General features: G+C 38.6%; 1 pseudogene; it reads left to right on the top strand.

The window, feature by feature from the left end:
- Nucleotides 1-2,942: 2,942 nt before the first annotated feature.
- LOC118978728 (intersectin-1-like) lies at nucleotides 2,943-6,652 on the top strand (annotated as a pseudogene).
- Nucleotides 6,653-9,755: the final 3,103 nt, after the last annotated feature.

Raw genomic sequence — 9,755 nt, 5'->3', positions numbered from 1 at the left:
GTTGATTTCCTGCCTGGAAGATCTATCCATTGAGTAAATGAAGTAATAAAATCCCAGACTATGACTGTATTTCTATCATGCTCTCTTTTTACGTCCATCAAGATTTGCAGATGACATGATATTGTACATAGAGAACCTCAAAGATTCCACCAAGAAACTACTAGAATTGATCAATGAACTAGCAAAGTAGTAGGATACAAAATTAATATCCAAAAATTAGTTGCATTTTCATATGCCATTAATGAAAAAACAGAAAAGGAAATTAAGAAAAGAATCTCATTCACAAGTGCTTCAAAGAGAAGAATCAAATACCTAGAAATAAATCAAACCAAGGATCCAAAGACCTATACTCAGAAAATTATAAGACACTAAAGAAAGAAATTAAAGAAGACATAAATAAATGTAAGCACACAAAGTGTTCATGGATAGGAAGAATTAATATCATTAAAAAGTGTCCATACTAAGTAAAGCAATCTATGGATTCAATGCAATTCCTATCAAGATTCCAATGATGGCTCTGGCTGGTGTGGCTCAGTAGATTGAATGCTGACCTGTGAACCAAAGGGTCACTGGTTCGATTCCCAGTCAGGGCACACACCTGGGTTGTGGGCCATGTCCCTCATATCAGGCACACAATAGACAATCACACATTGATGTTTCTCTCCCTCTCTTTTCCCCTCCTTTCCCCTCTCTCTAAAAATAAACAAATAAAACCTTTAAAAAACCTTAAATAAGGATTCCGATGATGTATTTCACAGAACTAGAACAAATATTTAAAAAATTTATAAGGGACCACAAAAGGCCCCACACAGCAACAATGATCCTGAGAAAGAATGAAATTAGAGGAACCATACTACCTAATACCAAACTATACTATAAGAACGTAGTAATCAAAACAGCATGGTACTAGCATAAAAACAGACACATAGATAAATCAAGGGAACAGAATAGAGAGCCCAGAAATAAACCCACACTTTTATAGTCAATTAATATTTGATGGAGGAAGCAGATGTATACAATGAGCTAAAAATAGTTTATTTAATAAACTATTAAGTAAACATGCTGGGAAAATGTGCAGAAAAAGGAAACTAGACCACCTTCTTATATTATATACAACAATAAATTCAATATGGATCAAATACTTAAATATTAAATGCAAAACAATAAAAATGCAAAAACAATAAGAAGAAAACATAGGCAGCAAAATATCAGACATTGCTTGAGACAACTTTTTATCACATATATTTCCCTGGACAAGGGAAACAAAAGAAAAATAAACAAATTGGACTTCATCAAACTAAACGTTTTTGTATAGCAAAAGAAATCATCAACAAAATAAAAAGACAACCCACAGAATGGGAGAATGTATTTGCCATACATCTGATAAGGAGTTAATATGTAAAATTTATAAAGTACTTACAAAACTTAACACCAAAAAATAAATAAATAAATAACCCAATTGATAAATGAGCAGAGAATCTGAAGACATTTCTCCAAAGAGGACATACACATGGTCAATAGACATATGAAAAAGATCCTCAATGTCACTAATCATCAGAGAAATAAAAATTAAAACCACAATGAGATGGTTTTCACAAAGAACATTCAATGCTTTATGAGCAGATGCACTTTCTTCAACCCTTTGATATTCTCCCATGATTTTATGTAGGAAGTACATTTTTTTCTAAACCTGTGTGTAATGTGTGCCAGCAGACAGCACAGATAGAGAACTGGTTTCTCTGGAGAAGAACTACGCTAAGGACAAAACCTTCCACACTTTATGATGAACTGCAAGTTCACATTAAGAGGCAAATCCTTCATTCCAAAATGTTAATCTATATAGTACTTAATAATTGAAGCATGTGTGATTTAGAGTTCAGAAATGAATTAAGTACAAAAATAGATTCTTTCCCTACTTTTCTTTGATTATGTCTTGGATTGATTTTTATTCATTTTACAACCTTACCCTCTGGGACTTTGTTCCAAGAGAGTCTGAGAATTATCAATAACCGCTGAATTCAATAGCACCTCTCCTTATGTAAATTATTTTTGTTAATTAAAATGTTATTAGTAAAACTGAGGTTTATTTGTACGTTATATTTATGAAGATACTTAAAAACGTGTCTAGGAATCTATACAATAAAATGTAATATATTCCAACAGTGGAGTCTGGATCTGAATGCAGGAAGTTGGCTTTACAATTCATGCTCTTTGATATTAGACTAGAAATTCTGCTATTGTTACAAAGGCACATGAGACATTGTAAATTAGAGATCTACTGGAAATGTCAACATAAGCCTATGATCTTCATTTTTAGGAAAAGATAATTCCTCTGCTCTGTCCTTATAATAGTTAAAAACTCCTCATCTCTTTTATCCTCTTTCTGGTTTCTAGTCAACATGTGGAACAAGGTAATGTGCAACCTTCATCATCCAGTTTTGTTTTCTTAAACTCTTATATCCCAAAGAGGATCCTTGGAAGAATATCTGTTTCATTTGCTGGTCCATGTAAAACTCAGGATGATCTGAGACACCTTGTTAAATAAAGCATGGATGTGTCCAGTGTTCTGTGGGTAAATATAAAAAAGAATACTATTTGACCTGGAAATGCTATTTATAATTATATTTCCACAAAAAATTTATACACATACATACTAAAAGATGTAATGTCCTCAGCATCATTACTTTCTGTAGTCCCAAACTGGTCACACCAACATTCATAGAAAGTAAAATGAAAAATAATTGTTGGTTATAGTAATTAGTAGAGTCTGGAGTTTACTTTGAAACTTGCAAAGAGGCAGGCAGATGGGATGGTGTGCGGGGGACCACAGGCTCCTGTGTCTCTCCCAGCAGCAAGAGAGTACCATTGATTTGTCACTGGGGTGGCAGCACAGATCTGCTTGGAGATGAAGCATTGATTAACAAGATAAAAGTAAAAGAACCATGGCTCAGTTTCCAACACCTTTTGGTGATATCTGATTTGGTGGTATCTGAGCCATAATTGTAGAGGAAAGAGGAAACGCCATCAACAGTCCCACAGTTTACAGACAATAGCTGTATTTATTACTGGTGATTAAGCTAGAAACTTTTTTTCCGATCTGGGTTACTTCAACTTGTTTTAGCACAGATATGGGGCCTAGCCAACATGAATACTGATGGGAGAGTGGATCAAATGGAGTTTTCCATCTCCACGAAACATCAAACTGAAGATGCAAAGGTATCAGCTCCCCTCTGCACTTCCCCTGTCATGCGACAGCAGCCAATAGCTATTTCCAGTGCATCAGTGTTTGATATAGGACGCATTGCCAGCACGCCACTGCTTCCAGCTGTTGCTCTAGTGCCGATGGGACCCATCCCTGGTGTTGGGATGTTCCCATCCCCTAGTACCCTCTCTCCCTTCAGTAGCAGGGTCTCCCCTGGTCAATGGGGCTCCTGTCATACAATCTCTGCCTGCATTTGCTCATCCTGCAGCCGCATTGCCAAAGAGTTCTTCTTTTAGTAGGTCTGGTCGAGAGTCACAATTAAACTCTAAATTACAGAAGGCACAATCATTTGACATGCCTAGTGCCTCTCCACTGGCAGAATGGGCTGTTCCCCAGTCATCCCACCTGAAGTACAGGCAGCTCTTCAACAGTCATAAAAAAACTATGAGTGGACACTTAACAGATCCCCAAGCAAGAACGATTCTTATGTAATTAAGTTTACCACAGGCATAGCTGGCTTCAGTATGAAATCTCTCTGACATTGATCAAGATGGAAAACTGACAGAAGAGTTTATTCTCGATATGCACCTAATTGATGTGCCTATGTCTGGCCAACCACTGCCACCTGTCCTGCCTCCAGAATACATTCTACATTCTTTTAGAAGAGTCTGACCAGGCAGTGGTGTATCTGTGAAAAGCTAACCTCGGCAGACCAGAGGTTACCAGAGGAACCCATTTTAGAAGATGCACAACTAGAAAAGAAATTACCTGTTACATTTGAAGATAAGAAGCATGAGAACTTTAAGTGTGGCAACCTAGAACTGGAGAAAGGAAGACAGGTACTCCAGGAGCAAGAGCGGGAAGAATAGCATGCCTGGCCCAGCTGGAGCTCCAGGAGCAGGAGCGCAAGCTGCAGCTGCAGCTGGAGAAGCCCCTAGAGAGCAACTAAGCAGTGAGAGCTGGAGTGGCAGTGGGAGGAGGAGCGGTGCAAGGATGTGGAGCAGCAGAAGTAGGCAAAACGAGAACATGAATGGCAATGAAATGGAAGACAAGGACTATTAAACCAAAGCAACAAAGAACAAGAAGACATCGTAGTACTGAAAACAAAGAAAAAGACTTTGGAATTTGAATTAGAACCTCTTAATGATAAAAAAAAAACACATCAACTTGAAGAAAAGCTTTAAGATATCAGATGTCAACTGACCACCCAAAGGCATGAAATTGAGGGTACAAATAAATCCAGAGAGCTGAGAATTACTGAAATCACCCATCTACAGCAACAGTTACAGGAGTCTCAGCAGATGCTGGGAAGGCTTATTCCAGAAAAAAAACAGATACTCAGTGACCAGTTAAAGAAAGTTCAGCAAAACACTTTGCACAGAGATTTACTCCTTACACTCAAAAAAGCCTTGGAAATGAAAGAACTGGCTTGTCAGCAGCTCAGAGACCAACTGGATAAAGTTGAGAAAGAAAGTAGATAAAAACTTCAGGAGATTGATATTTTCAGTAATCAACTGAAGGAAATAAGAGAAATACATTATAAGCAGCAGTTCCAGAAACGAAAGCCCATAGAAGCTGGACGACTGAAACAGAAAGAACAAGAGTGAAAGATCATTGAATTAGGAAAACAAAAAGAAGAAACCGAAAAGCGAGCTCAGGAGAGAGACTAGTACTGCCTAGAGCATGTACAGCAGCATGGCGAGCATCGGCAGCCAAGGAATCTCCATGAGGTGGAAAAAACTCAAAAGGGAAGAGAGTGCCAGAAAGAGGACAGGGAAGACAGAGGCAAACAGGAAGTGCGGGACGAGCTGGGCCGGCTTTTCCCACAAGGCCAAGAACCAGCTAAACCAGCTGTCCAAGCTCCCTGATCCACCGCAGAAAAAGGCCCACTCACAATTTCTGCATAGGAGAATGTAAAAATGGTGTATTTCCCAGCACTGTATGCCTTTCAGTCCAGAAGTCACAATGAGATCACAATCCAGCCGAGAGACATAGTTGAGGTGGATGAAAGCCTGACTGGAGAACTGGGATGGCTAGGAGGAGAACTGAAAGGAAAGACAGGGTTGTTTCCTGCAAACTACGCTGAGAAAATCCCGGAAAATAAGGTTCCTGCTCCAGTCAAACCAGTGACAGATCCGACCTTCAACCCCGCACTCAAGGTGGCTGTGAGGAAGACCCCTGTGCCTCCCTCAGCAACCTCTGCTGAGCCTCCCACGACCCCCCAAAACGGAGCCGACTTCAGCCCCATAGGGCCCACCAGCACCTATGAGAAACCAGAAACAGACTACCGGGACACCTGAGCAACCCAGCCCTTTCTCACGGTGCCAAGTGTTAGCCAGGTAAGGCAGAGACCGGCTTTCACTCCAGCCACGGCCGCTGGCACCTCTCCCTCTCTTGTTTTAGGCCAGAGTAAAAAGGTGGAGGGACTACAAACGGAAGTCCTATATATCCTTGAAGAGCCCAGCTAGACAGACAACCATGTGAATTTCAATAAAAATGATGTCATCACCGTCCTGGAACAGCAAGACATATGGTGGTTTGTAGAAGTTCAAGGTCAGAAGGGTTGGTTCCCCAAATCTTACATGAAACTCACTTCAGGGTCTATAAGGAAATCGACAAGCATGGAATCTGGTTCTTTCGAAAGACCTACTAGCCTAAACAGAGTAGCTTCCCCAGCAGGCAAGACAGCAGACTCGGGAGAAGAATTTATTGCTGTATACACCGACGAGAGCTCTGAGCAAGGCGACTTAACATTTCAGTAAGGGTATGTGATTCTGGTGACCAAGAAAGATGGTGATTGGTTACCAGCAACAGTGGGCCACAGCACAGAGTCTTCCATTCTAACTATGTGAGGTTTAAAGATTCAGGAGGCTCTGGAACTACTGGGAAAAAAGGAAGTTTAGGGGAAAAAAAAAAACACCTGAAATTGCCCAGGTTATTGCCTCCTACGCAGCCACCAGTCCGGAGCAGCTCACACTGGCCAATGGGAAGATTTTGATCCGGAAAAAGAACCCAGGTGGAAGGTTGGAAGAAGAACTGCAGGCACGTGGGAGACAGTGCCAGATAGGCTGGCTCCTGGTGTATTATGTAAAACTTTTAAGCCCTGGACAAACAAAATCACTCCAACTGAGCCACTTAAGCCCACGGTGTTCCCAGCAGTGTTTCAGATGATCGGGATGTGCAACTACACCACCCAGAATGATGACAAGCTGGCCTTCAGCAATGGCCGGATCAACATCCTCAACAATGAAAACACTGACTGGTGGAAAGGGGAAATCAGTGGAGAAGGAGGGCTCTGCCCATTCAATCGTGTTGAAGCTGACCGCAGACATGGGCCCAAGCCAGCAAGGTTGTCTACCACCGCCTTCAGGCTTGAAAGCCTTCAGAGACTCACTATTCCATATCACTGCCCAGAGTGATGATGGGAGATGCAGCTTTGATGATGGGTAGAGGAACTCACTGCAAAGCAATTTACCTCATTTAATCATAGTTGCATGTAATGGCAATGCTGAATTATTACTCGCAGAGACAGAAGCAAAAATTATAAAAACCGGGTAGTAGGTCCTTTTGTGGCTTTCCTAGTGACTCAAATTGACTTCCCCTCACCTTTGCACAGGTGCTTTCAATAGTTTTTAAATTATTTTTAGGTATACAATTTAGCCTTTTAATAACATAAATAAACAAATAACTTCTTTGCTATTTTGCTTTTGCAAAAAGACCCACTATCAAGGAATGCTGCATGTGCTATTAGAAATGTTCTAATTGTCCATAAAAATAACAATTAGAATTAATGGACAACAGCTTTAAAAAACTAGAGTTTAAAAAGCAAGATATGAAATAATGGATACAGTTATATAAAAATCAAATGCAAATAACACTTAATGATATTGCTTAAAAATGTATTGATCAATACAAATAAAGAAAAGTGAAAAAGTTATTACCATAAAATGAGAAAATGCCCATTTCTAGAGGTAAGAGTGAAAGCTACAACTAAGTAAGGACACAAAAATGGATTCTAGGTCTTAGCAACTTTCTTTGCCCTATCTTGGGTTGATATGTGGTCGTTCACTTTATAAAGAACTGTTGAAATTCACTTACACATTGTTGCACTTTTATACATGTTTTCTGACACAATAAAGAAAAATGCAAATTTAAATTGTGCCCAAATTACAAAGTGAACTGCAACACAAAAACTGAAATTGGCCATCAAATGTGGTAGTAGAAACAAAAATAACACTGAAACCGAAGACTTTTCCACTCGACAAGCAAAATTTTAGAGGTATACAATTTTTAAAAATGAAGTTAGGATAGCCTAACACTTTGAGGGAAAAAAACCCTATCCTGCCTTTCTAAAATCACTTCATATCTACTTACTTTCAGATAAAGATTTTTCAAAGCTGGCTTATTCTGAAAGCATAGTCACTAATTAACTTTGACACTGCATTTACTTTGCTGCACTGCATACAGCTTGTGCTAAAGCTGAGAGGACAAAGTACCACAAAATGAGTGGTTTAAACAACATAAATGTATTGTCTCACAGCTCTGAAGACTAACTACCCAAGATCAAGATGTTAGTAAGTTTGGTTCCTTCTGAGAACTGTGAGAAACAACCTGTTCCACCCTCTTCCCCAGTTTCTGGCCATCTTTTCATCCCTCTGTTTATCAAAGCATCACCCTGATCTTTGCTTCCATCTTCGCTTGGCATTCTCCCTGTATCTGTCTCCAGATTTCTCTTTTTTATGAAGACATTGGATTAGAGTGCACCCTAATGACTTCATTTTAACTTCATCATTTATCTCAAAATAAAGAGCCATTCTGAGGTATTGGGGATAAGACTTCAACACATAAATTTTGAGGGGAAACAGCTCATCTTCCTTTTTCTTTCCTTCCATGTCTTTCATCTAGAAATCCCTTTCTTGTTTGATCCCAACCCCTCAAAAATTAAATGTTTTTATAAATATTATTTCTCCTGTTACCCACCTGTGTAATTATTAGCCTGACACACCTGAGTAAAATTTTGTGCATGTTAATTAAAACAATTAGCAATATTTTTTACTCTCCACTAAACCTTATTTTTTTATCATTTACTACTGTAAACTGGAAAATATTAAGAGTTCTATCATTTTCAAAAAAATCAGATCTGTGGTAGAAGGAAGTCTGTGCAAGCACGTTTGCAGCTTGTTAATATCTTAAGCAGTTTTTCAGTGACCTTGGTCTCACTTTGCGCTTGTCTACTCTTTTAATGAATTTGTGTATGCTTCCTAATTTATTTTTATTTTATTTATTTATTTATTTATTTATCTTTAGAGGGGAAGGAGAGAGGGAGAGAGACATCAATGTATGGTTGCCTTTCGTGTGTCCCCTGCTGGGAGTTGGCCTGCAGGGAACTGGCCTGCAACCCAGGCATGTGCCCTGACTGGGAATTGAACCGAGATCCTCTGGTTCCCAGGCCTGTGCTCAATCCACTGAGCTAGGCCAACCAGGGCTGCTTCCTAATTTAAATGTATCTGTTAGATATCTTTATCTAGTGCATGTTTATGAAAAAGTAAGAAACTGTACTGTCCTTGTTGGTGCTATTACTGTTTGCAAGGATGCTCATAAGACCTAAAGATTTACCTTGGGAAGATGGGTTTAGTTACAAAGATCAGTGTATTGTTATCAGAGATTGTTGACAAACTCTCCTTGTCAAGTCTTTATATTCAGGTTAAATGATAATAGGCTTCCACTGCTCCATATAATACTTCAATGCACTGTTAGAATTCCTTCTATAATATTTATAAATAAACAAAAAATAAAGAACTGGATTTTATTTTTTTTTAAGATTTTATTTATTTATCTTTAGAGGGGAGGGGAAGGGAAGGAGAGAAGGAGAGAAATATCAATGTATGGTTGCCTCTCATGAGTCCCTCGCTGGGAACTGGCCTGCAACCCAGGCATGTGCCCTGACTGGGAATTGAACTGCGATCCTGTTGTTTGCAGGCCCGTGCTCAACCAGCCAGGGCAAGAACTGGATTTTAATTACATATATTTAAACTCAATGGCACATCCACCACATCTTTGCAATAAATAATATTATCTCTTGTCTCAATGTGATTGGTTTCCATTTTGACTCGTTAGATGAAGCTAATTGTCCTTTTTGGTACTGAAAATTGCACCAAGGTTAAAGTTCTTATCAATGTTCTTATTAGTCTTATTTAAATTAATATATGTTTAAATGTGAAATATATCAATAATCTGCCATATTTTAAATTCTAGGCAGTGCTTTATTTTTTCACAGTGCACTCATGCAATATTTTTGATTTAGGTTAATATTGTAATTCAGAATCTTATTTAAATTACTGAAACTATATTGACTCTTGTGGGAAAAACCATATTAAAAAGATTTATTGCTATGGGGTATCTTATTGCTCAGAAATCTTTTCAAATAGACTATATGAAAGTAAAAATTTATACTATATTTTGAATTCTGTGGAGATAAATATTAGGTCTATAGTAAAAATTCAAGTGTTTGTTTTTCCAGTGTTTCTCAAAATATATCTTGGGTTAATTAGTT

Source organism: Sturnira hondurensis, unplaced genomic scaffold (assembly GCF_014824575.4).
Source record: "Sturnira hondurensis isolate 20B ecotype Veracruz unplaced genomic scaffold, ASM1482457v3 Scaffold0022136, whole genome shotgun sequence".
Lineage (NCBI taxonomy): Eukaryota > Metazoa > Chordata > Mammalia > Chiroptera > Phyllostomidae > Sturnira > Sturnira hondurensis.
Note: the sequence above shows the minus strand (reverse complement) of the source record. Positions and strands in the feature narration are given on the sequence as shown.